This window comes from Triturus cristatus, chromosome 4_2 (genome assembly GCF_964204655.1).
Source record: "Triturus cristatus chromosome 4_2, aTriCri1.1, whole genome shotgun sequence".
NCBI lineage: Eukaryota > Metazoa > Chordata > Amphibia > Caudata > Salamandridae > Triturus > Triturus cristatus.
In genome coordinates this window covers 31616068-31638125 of record NC_140586.1, presented here as the reverse complement: position 1 = coordinate 31638125, position 22058 = coordinate 31616068, and positions in this window count along the sequence as shown.

Below are 22058 nucleotides of genomic sequence, written 5' to 3'. Positions count from 1 at the left end.
TAGTTTCACCTAAGCCTCACCTCTCCGTGGGGCGCCTACATGTTCCAGTGCTTCAGCCTTCAAAGCCCCGTCTGCTGTAACTCAAATCCAAAATATCCATGCAACACCCAATTCAAGAAATCAAAACAATAGAGAGATTGTCTTCTTCATCTTGAGAAATAGGAACAATTACTGCCTCAACCTGCATTATATAATTGTATGCTGAGCTGTAGGTTCTTGTAGTTAGGGAAAGTTGACTTTGATGTGTTTTTCTTCACCAATCATATTAATGTAACAGGCCCAAGCAATACATACCAAAAGCTTTATTTCTCTGTTATAGTAACCACCTTATCCCCATAGAGCTCTATAGTGCTTTTGTTAATATGCAAAACATCTACTATGGAAATGTTACTGTTGCTGAATAAAATGACAAACAGTTTGATCTTGGTGCAACTGGTGTTTACAAGGAGTACCTCACCCATACAAGGCAATGTATATTTAGTTTAAAATCCATCCAACTGAAAGTTTCACTGGTGTTGTGACCTACTGCCAACCTGGACTGAGAGCTTCATTTGCCAAGATTTTAGTAATCTCATAGAACCGTACCTGGCAAGACCGATTCTTACCCTTATGGGTGATTTTAATTTCCACCTTGATAAGACTCTATGTAAGGATACTCAAACGTTCTTGGAAACTTTGGGCTGCTGTGGTCTACCACAATTGCTTTAGAAATCAAAAAGGGCATGAAGAGGAAAATGGTAGAATCATCCTCCTCTCAATATTGTTTACAACATAAAGGTTCTACCATTAAATTTCTTGATACCTCTAGGACTTTACTGGTTCTGATTGTAACGATGGTGTGGTAAAAATCAAAGCTCCTTCTTGTTGATGTTAGAAGGGCAATCTTAACGAAATTGTAAAATACCCCTCACACACTGAAACCTGATTCAGTGTCATGCTTCATCATTGGGGCCTTCCCGTCCCTCTACGGGGCGGGGCATGCTACGACCTACGTAGATGCGGGAGCACTTATATTCGTGATGGGAATTACGTGTAGTGCATAGGGATGTAGGGTCGTGAAAAAATGGTGAAAATTTAAAAATTCCCCGGCTAGTGGAAAAAATAACTTTATTGCCTTCCCTAGCTGGAAATAGTAACAAGCATTGGCATAGCCAATAGGTCTCGCTTTTGGGACCTTATAAGTATTTAGTTATGCAGCACAATATTCTTGGTGCAACAACAACTGTTGCATGGCTAAACACTTTTAAGGTCCCAAAAGCGAGACCTATTGGTTATGCCAATGCTTTTTTTCTTTATTGTATAGCCTATAGGATAGTATTAATTGTGAATGTACCATTAATAGCAACTATACAGGTAGTCTAGGACAATAAATAGATGTTATTTACTGGTTGCTTTTAAACTCCACAGCGACACCCACTAAAAGGACGTACATAAATTTGCCGCAACCTGTTCGCATATTTTTGCATGCTAGAGTTTTTTAATTATAAGATACCACGGGGTTCTGCCACTTTCTTGACCCTGACCGCCTTCAATCGCAGAACTTGGTGTCTGCATAGACATACCCGAAGCATACAGCATTTTGTTTCCTGGAGAGCCAGAATTGGGTGACCTGGCAAATTGGTCTCATTACCGAACCACTGACAGATAGACATATTGGTTACTGACAAGGGCCATGTATAATGAATGAAAGCCGAGCAAAAGGCTGGGGGGGGGGGGCAGGTAATAAAACAGGGTGACAGGCAGATCTTTCACACACAGACCAGCTGGTGAGAGGAGGTCCTGCCTGTTACAGGCAACTGAAGCGAGATAAGGACGTCAGCAGCATGGGGGCACCATCCATCCATCAACTTCTTCATTACAGCAAGAATGGGTCCTGCACAGCCCTGCGAAGGTCTGCTACAGGTGGTGACTTTGAACCGGCTAACCTTTGAAACTTCCCAGAGGCAACAAATAATAAAAAGAAACTTAGAACAATATGGTCGTCACGGATGACTCATTTTTTTATGAAGAAGGTTTGTTGCAGTAAAGGAATCCTGTAAATACGAGTTTTTTGGGGGGGAAAAAATGAAAAGAAGAATTTGCATTAGTTGTAACCAAACGGTAACAAATGTGGTTGGTGGTCTATGAAGTTATTTCACCGATATTCCGAATTTTTATTACATTTTCTGATGGTGAGGCAGAAACTCCCGTGGCAGGAGAGATTGCTTAGGACAGAAAAAAATGGTCGCTTGATAAACATGAAAGTCCACCAGATAGTAAATTATATGTTACACATTTGTATCTATTTTTCTTTCCTACTGTTCCTGACATTATAAATGCGCCAGGTAATGTTTTTGAGATGCACAATGAAAAATTAAACTGCTTTCTTTTAGTCTCAGTGGAGAATATTGATAGTTGGGATACAAGCAAACATTACCCTCCTCTCCACGTTGTACCAGCCACTGAAATATATTTACGACCTATACATAGCTGCAAATGAAATGTCCTACTAAAGTTGTTGTACTGCAACCCTGACTAGCGTGGTGTGATGTGCGAAAACCATCAAAGAAGCAAAATCATGGTGGGAGCGTATGCAATTAACTAATTCCTTTCCTACCGTATTTAAATTATGCAGACAGGGATTTACCTACCGTGTCCGAGAAAATGTTAGCAAAGCAGACTGGGTTGGGGGTGGGCAACAGCAATTAAGAAGGTCTTTCAATAAGACAGGACCATCACCATCGGTAACAAGCATTGGCAGCCGCGAAATTGAAAGTAATCGCGCGCTGGGAGCCTGAGCATGACGAGGAAAGCCTCTGCTCGTAAGCGCGCGACCTATACGTAGCTGCAAATGAAATGTCCTACTAAAGTTGTTGTTCTGTCACACTGACTAGCGTTGTGTGATGTGCGAAAATCATCAAGGAAGCAAAATCATGGTGTGAGCGTATGCAATTAATTAATTCCTTTCCTACCGTAATTAAATTATGCAGACAGGGATTTACCTACCGTGTCCAAGAAATTGTTAGCAAAGAAGACTGGGGTGGGGGGCGAGCAACAGCAATTAACAAGGTCTTTCAAGAAAACAGGACCATCACCATTGGTAACAAGCATTGACGGCCACAAAAGTAAAAGTTATCGCGCGCTGGGAGCCAAGCGCTTAATGAGCATGACGAGGAAAGCCTCTGCTCGTAAGCGCGCGCCCGTGCACATGCACGCAAGCTCTAGGCCATAGTGGTAGCGTTTTCTGAAGCTCTTACTAAAAGTCTCGCCAGAGCACAGCGCATGCGCTGGCTCAGGCGAGACCTAAAAAGGTGGGAAAGTGTACATGTTGTACTGTAATGGGTCACTTTCTACAAGGTCGACATGTTTCAGAAGCCATCCCCCTGGCTTACTTCTTCAGTAGCAAGTACGATCCCTACATCACTCTTGTCAGTGAGATAATATTTAAGTAGTACATATGCCTGCTGGTATTTCGTACTAATCCAATATGACTTAATATGGCATTCAAGTGAATACAAATTGTATTCTGATCAAGTCTTTGCAAAGGAAAAAAGGGGAAAGGGAAGGAAACACATGGGATATACAACCCTTTTCATTATTTATCACGCATTGTGTTCACATCACCATCATGTGGAAAGTATCGTGGTAAATACCACTGTGATATATTTCTCTTTATCATCAGACACATTCTATTCATGCCTCCAGTGGGTGCTGTGCAACCCAATAGTGAAGTTCACTCGCTCACAAAATTATTAAAAAACACTTCTCACTGCAGTTATTGTTGTTACATCTGCTATCGTCTCACACACACACTGAAATGAGCTCCAGAGTGCTTGTTATCTCCCCCATAGCGTTGTAGTCTATGTAGTAAAATTCGCAAACCCACGAGCGTACACTCAAGTTCATTTATACTTTCATACGTTAAAAAAACGTGTTGTCATGATAAAAATAATATGCATACATTCGTTTAGTAATGTTGTTGCTCCATGAGCTGGCACGGAAGGTGAGAGGCGCCTATAGTCAGACACTGTGGGATAAAGAATACGGGTCTTATAACTGCCACGTTCTTGTAGTATAGCTCGGAATGTCATTATCAGCGGGGTGGCTGTTTTTTAGACTTGCCATCGTCTTACTCACATGCTGGAGGCTGCTCTTTCACCCAGGAATTACCTTTGCGTGTATCTTAAGGAAAAAATCTAGGGGGCATATTCACAAGGAACTATCGCCGAGTCAACGGCACTTTATCGCAGCCAAAGTTGCGATAAATCTATCACCCCATTCACAAGCTGGTATTAACAGCCCACAGCACCAGTTTACCCACGATAGCAGCCGCAAAAAAACATCCCCACCGAGGCCCCCCGCAACTATCGGTAATGAGATGCAGAGTGGGTGTTCCCGTGCAAAAAAAGACGCAACAACATCACACCTCAACGTTCACAACGACTAGACAGAACTGCGATAAATCACAAAACAGGCGATAAGGTGCGTTAGCACCAGAAAATCTACACCTGCTGTGACCTGGTGTTAAGTCAGACGGCAGCCTGAACAACAAAAGGGAGCACAGCCCAGGGCCACATCAGAAGGGCAACAGATGCTATGGAGCCACCCATCATGCGGCCCGGACACCCAAGAGGGCCACAACACCCACCGACACCACCCCCAGGACCACCCCTCCCTGACACCCCACCGACCAAAGACATGCCACATCAGCTACACCTAAACATGCACTAAATAATCCGCCTGACATCACACAATCACAACTGGTGACATGCATGTGTCGACACAGAAATGATCAGCACGCATTCACTTTCAAAGCAACAAATGAAACTTTATTAAAATGAACACTGAAATGAAATGAAGACACATGGCCGCTCCCCATGGGACAATCCGTAGGTCCCAGCCTGCAAGATAAAAAACATGATGAGAAGATGTGTCCTGCACACATCAAAGGACAGAGAGAGAGCAAAGGGGAGAGAGGAAGAGAGGGGGAGAGAAAGAGAGAGAATAAGAGAGGGGGAGAGAGAAGAAGAGAGGGGGAGAGAGAGAGGAAGAGAGAAGAAGAGAGGGGGAGAGAGAGAGGGAGAGAGAGAGAGGAAGAGAGAAGAAGAAAGGGGGAGAGAGAGAGAGTGCCGCCCCTGCGCACCCAGGCCACACTGCTCACCTGCTGCCCCCGATGTGTCTCCAACCACGTGCCGGTATGTATCGCAGTTCACCAGGTCACACATCTGAGTCAGAGCCGTCAGCTGAAACAGAGTCCAGATACATGACTGGCACAGTACACACACCTGCACAAGACAACATCGCCTGCCCGCCCATGCACACCCAGGCCTCACTGCTCATCTTCCACAACCGGTGCGTAGACAAGAGGTCCAACCACGTGCCGCTGCAAGCCACAAGCCCAGGGCCCGCGGACATGGCACCCTCCACACCATGCAGCCACGCTCCGCAGGCGAATAGGTCTCACGTTTGGTGCTGGGTCTTGATTACTCCATGGCAGAGGACATACCAGTGCACCCAGAACCATCGTAGGCTTCACACCCACTCAGCCCAATGGGTGCCACTAACTCTGGGATCCCGGATGTGACGTCACGTGACGGTAGGCCTGCACTGCCCGCTGGCTCTGGCCTACACTGCGGTCCAGCAGGGCACACTAAACCTGAGCTGTCCGGACTGCCGGGATGGGGCATCATCGCAGGCGGCACACCCGCTCAGCAGCTTAAGGTGCCACTGACTCAGTGCACCCAAAGTCACCATCCCGTGGCGGGGTGCCTGTGCCGTCCGCAAGGCCGCGGATGCCACTGACCCTGTGCAATCCCAGTCTGCGCCACGTGGCGGTAGGCCCGTGCCGTGCGCCAGGCCTCGGATGCAACTAAGCCTGTGCAACCCCAGCCTGTGCCACGTGGCGGTAGGCCCGTGCCATGCACCAGGCCTCGGATGCCACCAACCCTGTGCACAACAACTCATGCACCCTTTATGAATGAGAAGCGTGGAGGGGCCGTCATCCAGTCACCACCGGAAGAGGGGAATGTGATGTCGTCGGCCCCTTATGTTGGCGGAGTCACATGGCCAGCGACACCTGTGCCAGATGGGTGTGGTGTGTGTGCACACCTGCCCTCAGGGAGTGGCTGTGACATGCTGACGACTAGACCAGTGACCTGCACACCACCAGTGAGTACACCTGCGATGGGTAGCAATGATTGCCCCCCCTCGGTGCGTCATCGGAGTGGTCTGGCCTTCCATACGCCGGACCAACGCAGGGCTTGCCACAATGACTCATGGGCTCGGGGCGTGGTCCAGTCCATGTACGGACAAGGAAGTGACTGATGCGTGTGTCCCTGTTGTAGTGTTCACGGGACCAGGTACACAAAATGCAATGTCGCACCCTCTGACTCGCATCCCACAGGATGAACATCATTGACGCAAGGGAAGGCACTGTCCCCACATTCATCCACACACCCATACCTGAATGATGTAAGACATGACACAGCAGTGCGTCACCTGATGTTTATTTGCACATCCAGTGCAGTTATGCAGCTGGAGCGGTACAGGGCAATGCCGAGCACACTACACAATATGGGCCCGTGGAGGTCGAGCCAAAATCCATCCGGGGATGACATGTACTGTGAAAGAGGAAGGGTACAGTCTGCAGTCTGTCCGCCATGGAACAAGATGTGGCAGTCCATGTCGCTGTCCAAGGTGAGTGCATCGGAGTGTATCGGGGGTCAGTGGAAGGTCATGAGGCCATGTGCGGCACCAAGCAAAAACAGGCCAGGTGGCAGAAATTAATGCTAGTGCCTCCTGATCACAAACCCATCCACGGCTCTGTCCCCGGATGTGTGCTCTGCCCCACCTGTGGGTGTTGCAGTACCGGGTGCGGCACTGTGTGCCACTGACACATCAGGGGCCGAAGGGGGATTGTCGGCAGCACTGTGTGCCACTGACACATCAGGTGAATGAGTGGATACGCCTGCCGCACTGGGAGGCACTGACACAAGAGGGGGTGGGGATGTGGATGTGTGGGGGCTGCAGCATTCATAAGCGCCATGCCTTGTGGCGGCAATGCCATGATGGAGGTCTGCAGGGCATGATAGATCCCAGCTACATTTCGATGATGTGCAGCGGTGGCTGCCATCCTTTCTGCCTCCATACGCACCATATCCTCCATGAACCTCCACATGTGTGCCAGCTCACGGCTGGTATCGCTGGAGCCACTCTGAGCGGACAGCTCTTCTACTCTCCACGTCATGACTCCAGCGATGTCAGTCAGGGCTCGTTGGAGACCATGGGGCAGACATAGACACCCAAGGATAGCGTCCAGTTTGGCAGCCATGAGTTCAAACCCCACCCGCACCTGCTCAGCCGTCTCCCTCTGGCCCTCCAGCACACGGCGTTGGAAGGCCATTTGTTGTTCCTGGGGGACTTGGGAGGGTGCCGGGCTGTAGGTGCCTCCTGCTGGGTGGTTTGGGTGGTGGGTGGGGTCTCCTCGATGTAGCTGGGTTGCCCTGATCCTGGAGGTGAGTCGCGGATGAGGTCAATGATGTCTAGGAGGGCTTGTGCGTCGATGCTGGTGTTGTCCTCCTCGTCATCAGTGAAGAGTGGCTGGGACTGCTCTGCAGGAGGTGTTGACGATGCCCCTGCGATGTGAAGGGGAGATGGTGTATTACAATGTGTCCACATGTATGTAGCCGCATGGTACAGGTTGACATTCAGACAGCATGGCATTGTACATTGTGACAGTCTGTGGGTCTGGGTGAGGTGCCAGGGTCATTGTGGGTGTGTACTGTGCCGTGCTTGATTGTGCATGTGTGCCATCGTGCCCATCTCCACCCGTCCCCCCAGTACCTGGTGGTCACTCACCCTGTTGCGGTTGTGTTGTGTCCTGTCGAGCAGTGTCCGGTCCCCCGACTCCGGCCACAGTATCCACACTGATGACTGTCTACACCAGCTCCTCCATGTCATCCAGCATGAGCTGTGGCGCTGGGCCCCCACCTCCGCTCTGCGTTGCTACCTTCTGGTTGGCAGAGAGTTTCTCCTTGGTCTTCCGCTTGATGTCATTCCATCACCTCTTAACCTCGTTCATTGTCCGCTTGTGCTCTCCGACGGCATTCACCTTGCTGACGATGTCCCGCCATATTCCAGTTTTGGTGTCCAATGACACGTTGGAGGTGACGAAGAGTTGTTGATGGTGTTCCATCACCTCCGTGACTATGATCCTGTTCGCCTGCGGACTGAACTTCGTCTTCCTCATCTTCTTGTCCTTGTCCTTCCCTGTCCCCGATGTTCCGGGCTGATCATCCGGGGTGCTTGTGGGGTTGAGCTCGTCCTCTGCGCCTGCCCCGGATGCCTCCATGGTGCTTGGGTGTAGGTCAGTTTGGGTGTGGGTGTTTTTTCTACTTTTATGGTGATTTTTTTGGCTTGCCAGGTGTGTGTTGCAGGCCTGGCACTGCTTATCGCTAATTTCCTCATTGCGCTTTGGCCCATCTCGTGTTTTTCGGTGGTGTGTTTTGTGGTTTTATCTCCGTGGTGGTGGTTGTATCGCGGACATTGTCCGGGGTGTCGATGGACTATCGCATGGATGGTACCGCCTTGTTGTGAATTCCATGTTGACACAGGGTTATTTTCCCGCGATGGGCTGCGATATTGGAATTTGAATTACGCTACTCTTGCGGTAGTTATCACACGTTCTTGTGACTATACCCCTAGGTGTCATAGTGGACAACTCTCTCTCTCTGAGCCCTTAGATTAATAAAACGGTGTCCACTTGCTTTGGCACTATTAGGATCCTTAGGAAAATCTCCCAATTCCTCTTTTTCGCCTCTCGAAAGCAGGTAATCGCCTTAGTGTTGTCCTGATTGGACTACTGTAATGCCCTCTATTTGGGTATTAACAAGGGCCTTGTTCGTTGTCTGCAGCTGGTGCGGAATGCAGCAGCCAGGCTGGTAATGGATCTTCCCAAATACCACTCAGTCTCAGCTTCTGTAAGCAAGCTGCACTCTCTCTCTTTAATCCGAAGAATTCTGTTCAAGGCTCTCTGTCTTACTCATAAGGCCTTTTATAATCTAGGTTCGGAAGGTATTAAAGGGCTTTTTCAACGTTATGTTCCCACCAAACAGTTAAGATCAGCCAGTAAAAATCTGCTGGCAGTCCCCAGGTTTAGGGAGAGCCAGATGGGGGGGCAGAGCCCTCTCTGTTGCTGCTGCTAGGCTCTGGAAGTGTAGGTTTAAAACCTTAAACATTGAGTCCAGGAAGGAAGCCCCCAAAACGAGGGAAGATATAAAAAGCAGCAGTATTCTGGCCTTGTCCCCATTCATGTGCAGTTTGTTAAAACACATCTACTTCTCCATTATGGAAAGAATCGTTCAGGTTGGAGACCCTCAAATCTACATTGCGTGTAACTTTAGACACAGTTTCGTCTTAGTCATAGTGTTGCGTTGCCTTTGCATCACGCAAGGTAATGCCAGGGCAACGCAATACTAAAGTCAGATTTACCAAGCCACGCACGGTCACCTTGCGTGGCCCTGCAGTCTTCGTAAACCTGGACTAATGCAAGGCATCGCACATCACTGCATTGCTTTACTCTGCACCAGGGAAGCGTTCCATGGGTGATGGGTGGGTGTTCACACACATTCATCCATGGATTTTGGCGTATTCAAAGATTTATCATGAGTGGTAGCCCGGGGAATGTGTCAAAATTCTATGCCTTCCTAGGAGAGGCGTAAAGAGAAGAAATCGGATTACGTCTCCTCATGTTTTTTTCTTTCTATGTGGGCTGCATTCTGCGGCACACATAGAAAGAGGAAAAAGCCTCAGAGGATTGTTTTCGTGCAGGAAGGTGCCCCTTTGTGCACAAAAACAATCCTGTGTACAACTAAGGCACTTTTGCACTACGATGCAAGGGTGCCTGCGTTGGTGCATGGCAGCACATTGTGCGTGAGTGTGCATTCCTGACCTCTCCCTTCCACACAGTGCAGCCCAGCAAGGTGTCTTGCTACGTTACTCTGCCTAAACATTTGATAAATCTGGCCCAGTTTGAGTATTTGTCTGCATACATAAAAAAGAAGTGTAACAGAAAGCATGAATATGCTGGTCCAGAGAGAACATGTAATATAGGTTAAATAACAGGGAATCGAGCACTGAGGGACATCAGAAGCCATGGTTTCTTTTGAAGAATTCAATGAAGACATAGTGACCCGATGGGTCCTGTCCTTCAAGAAATTATCAAACCATTTCAGAGTGACATTTGTGACACTGAGTAATTCAGCCTCGATAGCAGAATCTGATGGTCTATGGTATCTAGTACTGCTGGCAGCTCCCCAAAGATCAGAGCTGACAGAAGACCCTGATCTGCATAGCAGGGTAGTGTATTTAGGGCTTGTGGCTGACCTGGCACAGATAATTAATTGACAGGAGACTTGGGTCTTGCTTCAAGTGTCCTCCTGGCTGTCAAATAGCAATATTTATTGTTCGACCTATAAACCTGGCAACAGTGTTTTTAGTAACCGCAGCGCTTAAGGCCCAAAGTGAGTATCTCACAAAAAATTGATTCGAGTTTCTGTTTTGAGTCTCCTGTATATAGTACATCACTATGCTTCTGACATATAGGGTGTGCAAAGACCTCTTTGCTGTTTTACTAGACTTCTGGCAAAAAAGTGGGAGAGTAATGGTTTGGTTGATGCAAAATGATGAAACTACTTTAGGTAAGAACTAGAGTAAGTTCTCATAACATTGCCTCTGTATATAGTTAAGTATGGTTCTTGTGCTGTGAATGCTTGCCAATTGCTAACTCATACAGAGATGTGGTAGTGGTTAAAAAGACTGTCTTCAATTTTAGAAATATAAGGGAAGTCTTATTCATAGGCTGAAAAGGTGTTTTCATAAGGACCCCCCAGTACTAGGTTTAAATTCTACTGTCATGCAGGAAGAGTGCACCAAATTAGGAGTCTCATCGCCCCTTCTATACAACATTTGATGACAAGTGTCTGACTTGGCCCTCTCTGCAGGGTCAACCCCAAACTTTTTTGCCTTTACTCCTGTTTTGCTGAATTTGTTTTTGTTGGTCATAGGACTCTCAGCATTCAACTTCTACAAACCAGTGCTGAAGTGTTTTTTCTCTCTCCTACATAGTAAAATTGGTTTAGACCCAATTGGCACATTTGATTTACTTATAAGTCCCTAGTATAGTGGTAGTACATGTACCCAGGGCCTGTAAATTAAATGCTACTAGTGGGACTGCAGCACATATTGTGCCACTCACTTAAGTAACCTTTAAAAACATATTTCAGGCCTGCCATTGCAGCTCGTGTGCAGTTTTACAATGCCAATTTTACTTGGCAAAATAACCCCTTTGCCCAGCCTAAAACACTATTTTTAATGCATATACATCACCCTAAAGGAAGGCCCTAAACAGCCCATAGGGCAGGGTGAATTGTCCTTAAAAAGTTGGACATGTACTTTTAAGTTTTACATGTCCTGGTAGTGGAAAGCTCACAAATTCATTTTTCGCTACTGCAAGGCCTACCTCATAAACATTGGTGTCCCTTATTACATTTGAGAAGTGGTAACTTTTGTTTGGCAGCAGGTAGAGATATCATGTTTGGTTGCTAGGGAATTGTAATTAAAATCTTATTTAATGGTAAGCTCAGTTTTTAAGTCATAATTCTGAAAATGCCACTTTTATCAAAATGAACTTTTCTTGTCCTAACCATTTGGTGCCTGCAGCCTGTTTCCTTTGTCACATGACTAGGTGTAGTTGGCAGTTGGTCTTTGTGGATTCCGCCCAGGTAGCCAGACAATAGAGAGACTGGGTGTTGGCTGGATAGGGGGTTGGGTTGGAGATCTGCACAGTCCAAAATTGTGCTTCAAAGACACTGCCTCAGCTCACACACAAAGACTTTCGCACTAGCCTATTGTGCCTGCAGATAGAATGGGGCCAGGGCTGGGATTTTAAGCCGGAAGGTAAGCAGAGACCAGGCACAGTCCACATCATGTACCCGAACTGCGCTCCATCGCAGTCAGCCATAAGTTTGAATTTTGCCCCAGTTTCGCACAACCAGATGTCCGCCGTTGGCACTTTGATCTTTTATGCGCTATTTTTCCATTTAAACATTAAAAATTCATAACTCCAGTTCTACTGATTGGGATTTTGTCATTTTGGTGTCAAATAATTTATTAAAATGTACTTTATATTTCTAAATGAGTGTGGGATTTTTCTTGTGTTGTGTTTCCACTTTATTACTGTTTACATGCTGCATAAATACTTTACACATTGCCTCCAAGTTAAACCTGACATTTTTTGTACCAAGCTACCAGGGGGTTAAGTATGAGTTAATTTAGTGACTTTTTGTGGTTCACCCTGACAAGGATTGCTGCTGTTGCTTCAGTAGAGTTTCACCCCACTCAACCAACAACCCAGTTTCTCACAACAAGGATGGCAAATAAATGTCTTGTGTGGGCTCCCTTCATAAAAGCTGTAATCTTTGGTCAGTGTACCTACCCATAATGATACATAAGACAAAGTGCAATACACCAGGTGTGTGCAGCATCTTAGTATTAGTCTCATATGATGTTAAGATGGAAATCGTTACTGTGGTACCACACTAGATACCTCTTTTAATAGCATCCAACTGTCTTCTGGATGGTCTATGTACCTTCCTAAATGATATTGAGTGGGCAGCTGTAGATGACTAAATTCTCATATTTCAATAGCCAAGCCATTAGTTGTAGTTCACCCGAGTTCGGGTGAAAACCTTAGCCCCTGCATTGTGAAAGTGCTCTTGTGTAAGGCTATCTTCATGCATGCACCCTGTACTTTCTGTACTAGGCAAGAGAGCCATGCTTGACATGGCCACCACTCTTGCTATTAGGTTTATTGTCATGTTGGATGTCCCGAACTTGTGGAGTACCTGTGGGATCAGAGGTACTGGGGGACAAGTGTATATATATTACCCCATGCAATCTTATTATCAGCATATTCCCCACTGACTGAGGATGACAATGTGTGGATGTGAAGGAAGAGCTTTTTTTATTTCCAGCTGTTGCAAAAAGGTCTGCCAGAGGGACTCCCCACTGTAGGAATTTAGCAATCTACTATTTAACTCCCAATTGTGGGTGCCATTTTTTCTTCTGCTTAGCTCGACTAAATGAGTGTTTTCTAATGCTGTGATACGGTTTGCAACAAGATGTATGTCCCCAGCTAGTGCCCACTTGCATAGGGACTGTGCCCGTTCTGATAGTGAGTTGAAGACCGTCCCCACTTGCTTGCCATGTTGTCCATTAGGCAGGCCCGGTTCTAGAGCGTGGGCCAGGTGGGCCTGTCCCACCCAAACATGAGCCTGGCCCACCCAAACATGAGCCTTGGCCCTCACAGTGAATCTGACACCGATGTACATCAACAATAAGAAATCTACAGATAACTGGTGATTTATGATCCTGTTGGAGAGCAATCATTTGTCTGTTGATAGTTTTTAAATGCAGATAAACTGAGTTATATGTGGAAAGCTCAGTGGGTTACTGCCTTTGTCACAGAGAACCTTGTGCTACTTGCAGTTCAGAATGTACTATCCTAACATAGGACAGTGACCTATGAACTGTCATTAAAGAGCTGCATACAAACTTTGCTTTCTTGTGTTGTGATATAGTTAGAACTCCTCCAGTCTTTCATTATTCTAATGTTGCTAAAAAGAGTTTGTTTGGGCAGTTATCCATTTTTATCAGCCAACCCCCAACCACTGAAGAACTCTTTAAATCCTGAGTTAGGGCTTCTCCAGACCAAACCCTCGTCAAATATATTGCGAACCAGTATGGATGACATGTGATTTCTAGACCTTGTAATCCTCATTGGCTTATGTGACATTCCCCGTAGACTGATTTATTGTCTCTGTATAATGTGTGCGTGGTGTAAAGTACTGTGACGCCCTACACTGATATGAGTAGCACTATACAACAATGAGCCCTATACAACAAATGAAATGCATATGAGAGAGGGGCAACGGAGAGATGACGGGCACTGGTGGAGGATGGCAGAGATGGTATCCGAGGAGGAGGTCATACGGAGAGGGGCTACGGAGCGATGAGGGGCACTGGTGGAGGGTGGCAGTAAGGGAATCATATAAGGAGGTCATTGGGGGAGGGGCTACGGAGAGAGGCTGGCCGCTGGTGGAGGGTGGCAGAGAGGGCATCCGAGGAGGAGGTAATTGAGGGAGGGGCTACGGAGCGATGAGGGGCACTGGTCGAGGATGGTAGTGAGGGAATCCAAAGAGGAGGTCATGGGGGAGGGGCTAAGGAGCAATGGGGGGCACTGATGGAGGGTGTCAATGAGGGAATCCAAGGAGTTGGTCATGGAGTGGAAGGGGGGAGCTACGGAGAGATGAGGGGACAGGAGGAGGGTGGCAATGAGGGAATCCAAGGAGGAGGTCATGAGGAGGAGGGGCTAGGGAGAGATGAGGGGCACTGTTGGAGGGTGGCAGTGAGGAAATCCGAGAAGGAGGTCATGGGGTGGGGGGGAACTACAGAGAGATGAGGGGCACTGGTGGAGGGTGGCAGTGAGGGAAGCCGAGGAGGACGTCATGGGGTGGGGGGAACTACAGAGGGATGAGGGACACTAGTAATGTAATGTAATGTAATGTAATGTAAAAAATTCTTATAGAGCGCAACTTACACCGGACGGTTTCTTGGCGCTAAGCACTTACTTGAGAAGAGGCAGAAAAAGAAAGAAGAGTGCTTATGTATAAATAAAGTGAAAGAGATGGGTTTTGAGAAGGGACCTAAAGTGAGGGTGAGAAGGAGAAAGTCTGATATCCAACGGGAGTGAATTCCAGAAGGAGGGAGCTAGAAAGGAGAATCTGAGGACACCGTGTTTTTTGCGCCTAAACCTAGGCGTCTGGAGGAGCGCGTGATGAGAGGAGCGAAGATGCCTAGAGGGAACATAGGGATGCAAGAGAGAAGAAATAAAAGAAGGACCAATACCGGCCAAAGATTTATGAATCAGACAGCCAAGTTTAAACTTGCAACGCTCCGATACAGGGAGCCAGTGCAAGGCTTTGAGCAGAGGGTGGACGTGAGAATGTTTGGGGCAGTGATAGATCAGGCGAGCAGCCTGATTCTGTGTCAGCTGTAGTCTTTTAATTTGATACTGTGGGATGCCTACATACAGAACATTGGCATAGTCAATTCGGGAAATGACTAATGCCAGTAGTGCCAGGGTGAGGGCCTCGGTGGTCAAAAAATGGGCTATTTTCCGAATCTTCCTAAGCTGGAAGAAGCAAGAAGACACAGTGGCACTGACCTGGTGTTTCATAGAGAGATCGTGGGAAATGTAGACTCCCAGACTTTTCACCTTGTCAACCGGGCAGGGAGAGGGACCCAGAGAAGGGGGCCAAAACGTCGAGTTCCAGGGGTTGGATGGGCCTCCGACAAGAACAAGCTCAGTCTTGTCGGGGTTAAGCTTGAGGTGGTGAGCACCCATCCAATCACTGATATGACAGAGGGTGAGTTGGAAATCTTGAATCGCTTCGTCAGATGAGTCAAGGTTGAAAACAAGCTGAATGTCATCTGCATAAATAAATGCAGTGACATTCCTTCCCCGAAGGGAGCGAATGAGAGGAGTAAGATACAAATTGAATAAAAGTGGTGACAAAGACGAGCCCTGTGGAACGCCGCAAGTAAGCCGCATTTTGTCAGCCGAAAACTGGGAGAGCCGCACAGATTGATGGCGGTTCGTCAGAAAGGAGCGGACCCAACTAAGGGCCGTCCCACTGATACCTGCCTCTTTGACACGGTCGGCCAAGATGGTATGGTCGACCGTGTCAAAGGCCGCCGAAAGGTCTAGGAGGATCAGGGCTTGACTGATATTAGAGTCGGCACCTCTACGGAGTTCCTCCATGACAGAGAGTATAACTGCTTCCGTCGAGTGAGCAGGTCTAAACCCGGCTTGCTGGGAGTCTAAGAAGTTAGACTCTTCAATAAAAGAGGTGAGGACTCCAGTCACGTGAGTCTCAAGTACCTTACTCAAGTAAGGGAGAAGGGAAATAGGGCGAAAATTGCCCATAACTGTAGGGTCGGCATTAGGTTTTTTTAATACAGGAACCACCTCAGCATTCTTAAACTGACTAGGCACCTCACCGAACAGAAGAGAGTTGTTCAGGAGGGCTAGTGGAGGGGTGGGGCAAGCCGAAAAGGCAGCACGGAGGATCGCAGGAGGGCAGCAATCGATGGGAGAGCCAGATGAGACTTTGTTAAGCAGGGAAAGAAAGTCGCATTCTAGTATAGGGGGAAACTGAGTAAGGGAGTGGGGATTAGAAAAGGGAGTGATATCAGTAGGGAACATCACCGGGGATCCAGAGAGGATACTGTGTTTGATTTTACAGATTTTATCAATAAAAAATTGATTGAGGGAATCACAGAGAGCCTGAGATGGGAGGGGTTTGAGGGTCACCCTATCAGGATGTGAGAGCTCCTCCACAATAGCAAAAATTTCTTTTGATTTTTGTGCAGAGTTAAGAATTTTGGTAGAAAAGTAGGCCTTTTTTGCAGCTGAAATGGCCTGTTTATATTCGCCGGAGAGTTTTAGGAATTGTAGCTTTTCTGAGTGATCGTAGTTTCTGCGCCAACGGCGCTCGGCTTGGCGGAGTCCCAATTTTAGAGATTTGAGGCTGTCCGAGAACCATCGATGTGCGTCATGGGGACGTTTAGTTCTAATTATCTTAAGGGGGGCAACCTTATCGCTGGCGGACTCCAGCCATTTAGCAAGTGCGACTTCTTGGGAGTCTATGGAGCCGGAACTGGGCAGAGCCGAGGATGTTAGAGATGTAAAAAATTAGTCAAGGTTTGCTTTATTCCAATTGCGAGCCAAGAGGCTAGGGCCTCGGCTGCGGGAAGGCGGTGGAGGGACCAAAAGGGAAAAAGAAATTAAAAAGTGATCCGACCAATGACAAGGTGTAATTGTGAGCGACTTAATACCTAGATTATAGGTCCACACTTGATCAAGAGTGTGGCCCTTAGAGTGAGTAGCCATATGGATATGTTGGAGGCCGTTGAGCCCAGTTAATAGGTCGGTAAAAGCCAGAGAGGAAGAGCATTCAGAGGCGTCTGATGGCCAGTAGTTGAAATCTCCCAGAACCAGAAGTTTGGAATAGTTGATAATAAGCTGGGAGAGTAAGTCGCCAAAGAGCAAAGAAAAATTTGGCATAGGTTGGGGGGGGCGGTATACCAAGACGCAGGTAAGAGGAGACACCGAGGATTCAAAACGAATAACTAGATAGTCGACCTGAGGGATATCGGGTAGGGAAAGGGAGGTAAACCTAAGGGGAAGTTTAATAATGGCGGCAACGCCGCCACCCGGTTTCCCAGCTGGGCGGTTGGCTTGAAGAATATAATACCCAGGTGGAATGGCTGCCAAAATGTCAGGGGAGGAATCCTCGTTCAGCCAAGTCTCAGTTATAAGAAGGATATCTGGTTGGTCTACGTCCAGAAGGTGGCATATGTCAAGTTGATGACGGACTAACGACCGAGTGTTAAGATATATAATTGCTAATTCCATGTTGGCAGGAGCCTGAGCAGGCAGGGATAAGGAGGGAGGGGAAGTAACTATATGTCCAGAAACAAGGGAAGATGGGAGGGTCCGGGACTCAGGGAAAGTCCTGCGGGCTTGTAGAATGCCAAGTTGTTTAAGTTTTAACTGACTAGTAGCGGCCAGCGGCCGGGATATGTGTAGGGAGATTAAGTCCCTAGGAGAGTAGGATATAAGTTGGGCAGAGTAACAGGCCCCGGCCGGCCGCGGACGGGCGCTGACGGGCTTGCCTTAGGCGCGCCTTCGGCGCGCCAGCGGCGCGCCCGCTGCGCGCGTCCGCTGCGCGGCCGCGACATCGTTCTTGAAATAGCGGAGGTGCGTGGCGCGTGCGCAGACAGCAACAACAGCTATGACGCTACCCTTCGTATTGGGAGCGTGAAGGTGGCGAGTGCAAGTACGCGGAAGTAAGTAAACAACTGATTGGCGCAATAACAAGTTTTAAAAAGCTAAAATACCCCCCAGGAGCATAACACACAGCTCCTTAGCCCCACAAGTGAAGATTAAGACAAAATTAAAACAGATTTAGGCAATGCAAAATAGTTGTGGCAGGTAGCAGTTCCTGACCTAGTGGAGGGTGGCAGTGGGGGAAGCCGAGGAGGAGGTCATGGGGTGGGGGGAACTACAGAGAGATGAGGGCCACTAGTGGAGGGTGGTAGTGAGGGACGCCGAGGAGGAGGTCATGGAGTGGGGGGGAGGAGCTACAGAGGGATGAGGGGCACTATTGGAGGGTGGGAGTGAGGGAAGCCGAGGAGGAGGTCATGTGGAGCGATGAGGGACACTGGTTGAAGGTGGCAGTGAGGAAGTCTGAGGATGAGGTTGTGAGGGGGAGGGGCTACGGAGACATGAAGGGCACTGTTGAAGGGTGGTAGTAAAGATATCTATGGATAAAGAGGTCATTGATGGGGCGCTAAAAGAGACTTTCGCACCAGCACTAAAGCCGGCCCTGTCACGGCCTTTCTGTGTTTGTTTATTTAATTAACAGTTGGGTGATTAGGACAACTGTGGAGCATACTTTAAAGTGCATGCTAATTACATTTACTGCTATATTCAATGTTTCAAGTTTGAAGGTGATTTTACTACTGTTTTTTACCAGGAATAATGAAAGTGGAACCGCATGGTGGCTGATATGGGGCTGTGGCCCAAGGTCAGCTGTGAGATAAGATGCACTGGAGAGGGGTGGTAGAAAAGTGGATAATCAAGCCTGTAAGGGAGTCCGCTGCAGAGTCCGGGGTCAGGTGGAGGTAGTAATGAAGAGGGATTCTCCCTGAAGGCTCGCACAGAGGGAGCCCGAGTAGTGTCACTTGCCTGATACTTCCACCTTAGAAACCTCCTCTTCCCATCAAAGGGACATTTACATAGAAAAAAAGACACCTTTTGAAAGTGATAACATTTAGAAAGAGATTTGGAAAACAGTGCGTTTTCCTGGGACTTGTAAGACTAAGAAGAGATAAAGGAGGGCCCTGAATTAGGCCTGGCTAGACATATAAGCGACAAATCGGGCCTGAAGCCGGGCCTCCCATTAAGATATGCACCTTGCTGTTCTTTATCAGTGTGGCAAGATGAAACTCCTCAGGTTGTTATTAGGGGTGGGCAGAATTTGCGAAAGTGATTTTCGCAAATTATCGTGAAAATTTTAAAAATCTCCGCAAACACGCGGAAATATCACGAAGATGCGGACGTTTTTTTCCCGCCCGTTCACGGTATTTTCTGCGTGGTCGCGGCTCGCCAACTTACCCATGCGGTTGCTCGCGGGCGCAGCCATCTTGTTTTCACTCTTCTCGCGGTGCATGATTGCGAGAAGAAAGACGTGATCGCGCAACCAATGACATTACTGCGGGCGCGAACTGTCGCGAGACAGCGCAAATGGCTACCAACAATCCAACATCTCGTGGAGAACGCGACCGAATCGGGAAAACTTGTCGGCGAACGCGGGGATTCAGGTAAGGCGATCGCGCGCGCGCGAGAATGTATTATTTTACAGCGCGAGCAAGAAACAAATTATCACTAATCTGCGGAATGCGGAATTTTTGACATTTTCGCGCTCTCCGCGGAACGCGAAAATGTCAAATTATCGCAATTTCCGCGAGCGGAACGGAAATTTAGCCCAGGCCTAGTTGGTTTTTAATCTCATGCGGAATGGCGAACACGTGTTCTGCAGTTTGGGAATTGCAAAGATTGAATCGAGTGGATAGATGTCTCTCCTTTGTGGATCCTTGCAAGAAGGAAAGAAATCTTTACTAATTCACTCACCTGCTTTCCATGTTTAACTCAAAAGAATTCAGCCTCACATATTGGCGACAATTTGAACAATGTCGAGGACCCACAGACCCAATGAGTGGCAGTCAGTTGTGCTGCACCTATCTCCGCTGACCGGTTTTGTGAACTATGGGCGCTCCTGTTGGTGTTTTGGTCCTGCTACACTTCTGTCTGGTATTTGGAGTTTTGCGACGCTGGTAAGGGCAATTTGGGGCCTTAAGGAAAGTCGCGGTTTAGCCAAAGGCAGCAGGAGCAGGCGCACGGTCCATATCGAATTCCACCGAGCACTTCTGTCACACATGCACTCGTCCCAGAATGCGACACACGTGTGTGTGTGCGCGTGATGGCAGCGGAAGCAGACAACTTCTAGGGCACCCTGCGTCGCAATTGAAGCCGGTTGCATTCCTGGAAGTACACGTTCACCATCTGCACATTGTTTTCTCTTAGATTAACTCAGTATGCCATCATCATTTATTTGACTTATTTAAGGGTGCCTCATGGGTAATTAAAGACGATTTTGACTATCCGAACAACGCAGGATAGGAGCATTTCACTGCACTCTTACATTTTTGCACTGGTGTTGGCTACGTTCACCATATTAAAGATCCGAAAAGTGTCTCTCTTGTCTACTGGTATAATCTTATGAAAACCACCTCAATTTTTACAAATCAAATTGACAGTGGTGGCTGGTGACATTTGGAAGTGGTGTGGCGTAAAAGTTGGGTATGACTTTTATGTAGCCAGCAAGCTTTTGGAAAACCTGTGGGGTCCAGGGTAGGTGGCTCCTCCCGAGAAATATTTGACAAACGATGCATTTTAAAGCAAATTAATTTAGTACGAAACCAAGGTTTATGAAGCAGTGAGAACGCATAGTCTTGAAATATTAAACGCATTAAAAACTTGCCCATATCTTACTGCAATAATATGTTCAACAGTTACTATAATGTGCAAATGATACCGCACGACAACTTGAGGCCCTTTAAAGTGTGTGCTTGCCAAGTGTCTGGCACTGCATGTGGCATTGAATTTGGAAGAAAATGCTCTAACCAAGCTTCAGGAAACACCCGAAGCTGCTGCCTGTAATCAGTCATATAGAAATATGTGCGGACAGGTCTTAAAGTCGGATGAAAAAAGTGGAGGCTCTCTAAAAGCAAACATGTGAAATACATTTCTGTGATTGCCATAGTGTACCAATCAACCAGTATTTTGATTTCTATTTGAGATCTTAATGCATCCAGATATATAACACAACATACCCCCAGAACCTGCCAGTACTCTTAGCTTTGTCAGCGGTTGTTAGCTGTTTAAGATAAATTAGTAACAACAATAATTTGCAATAAATAATTAACATTGGAAATGTTTCAATTGTGGGACTGTGAAATAAATATTATTGAGGTCTGTGGAAGGAGTACTGGCCTTCAGTTATGGGTGTTTTATGTTAAATTTGTATGCCCTTGTCATGTCTCTTAGGTTAGTTCCATCAAGTACATACCGATTACATACACTGCGTCCCATCCACACGACATAACGGTATTACATAGGTGACCTTTTACCCAGTAGCTTACTTCTGTCTCTCCGACATCAGGCTCTTGGTACCAAATCTTAATCCCTGTACCTGACGTACACAAAACATGTCCTCAGGCACGGTAGGTTTATTCTGTACAAGGGTCACCACTTTTCATTCATGACCAACAGCCAGCTGCTTATGCTCATGTTTGTTTAGAAAAGGATTAGCAGGGGATTAGCAAATGTTTTCAAAACATATTGATTTTAGAAAAACCACGGAGGTTCCACTTTATTATAAAAGACTCTCACTCCCTCTTACCAAGGCAGAGGAAGAATTCCTTCCAGGCTGGACCGAGTCTCTGTAGGCTGATCCTTCGACAAGCAGAGGAAGAATTCCTTCCAGGCTGGACCAAGACTCTGTGGAGTGCCATCCTCGATGCAGAGACGGGGTCCTTCATTCAGAACCATCAGGTGAGATTTTAGCACTTCCCTGGGGAATTCTTGGCTCCACTAGGTTCCATTAGATTCTACTAGGACATATCCTAGCACTTACACATACATGCTTCACCTACACATCTAGGCTATGCACGGTTAGGTAGGCTACGCATCGTAGGAGTATGCCAATGCTATTGTTTTATGTAATATGCTTTTATTCATCTTATTATCACTATGGTAGAAATGTATCTACTTTTTAGGATATTGGTACTAGCGATTACATTTGTCTGCTCCTGTCTTTTGATTGTCGCAGCTA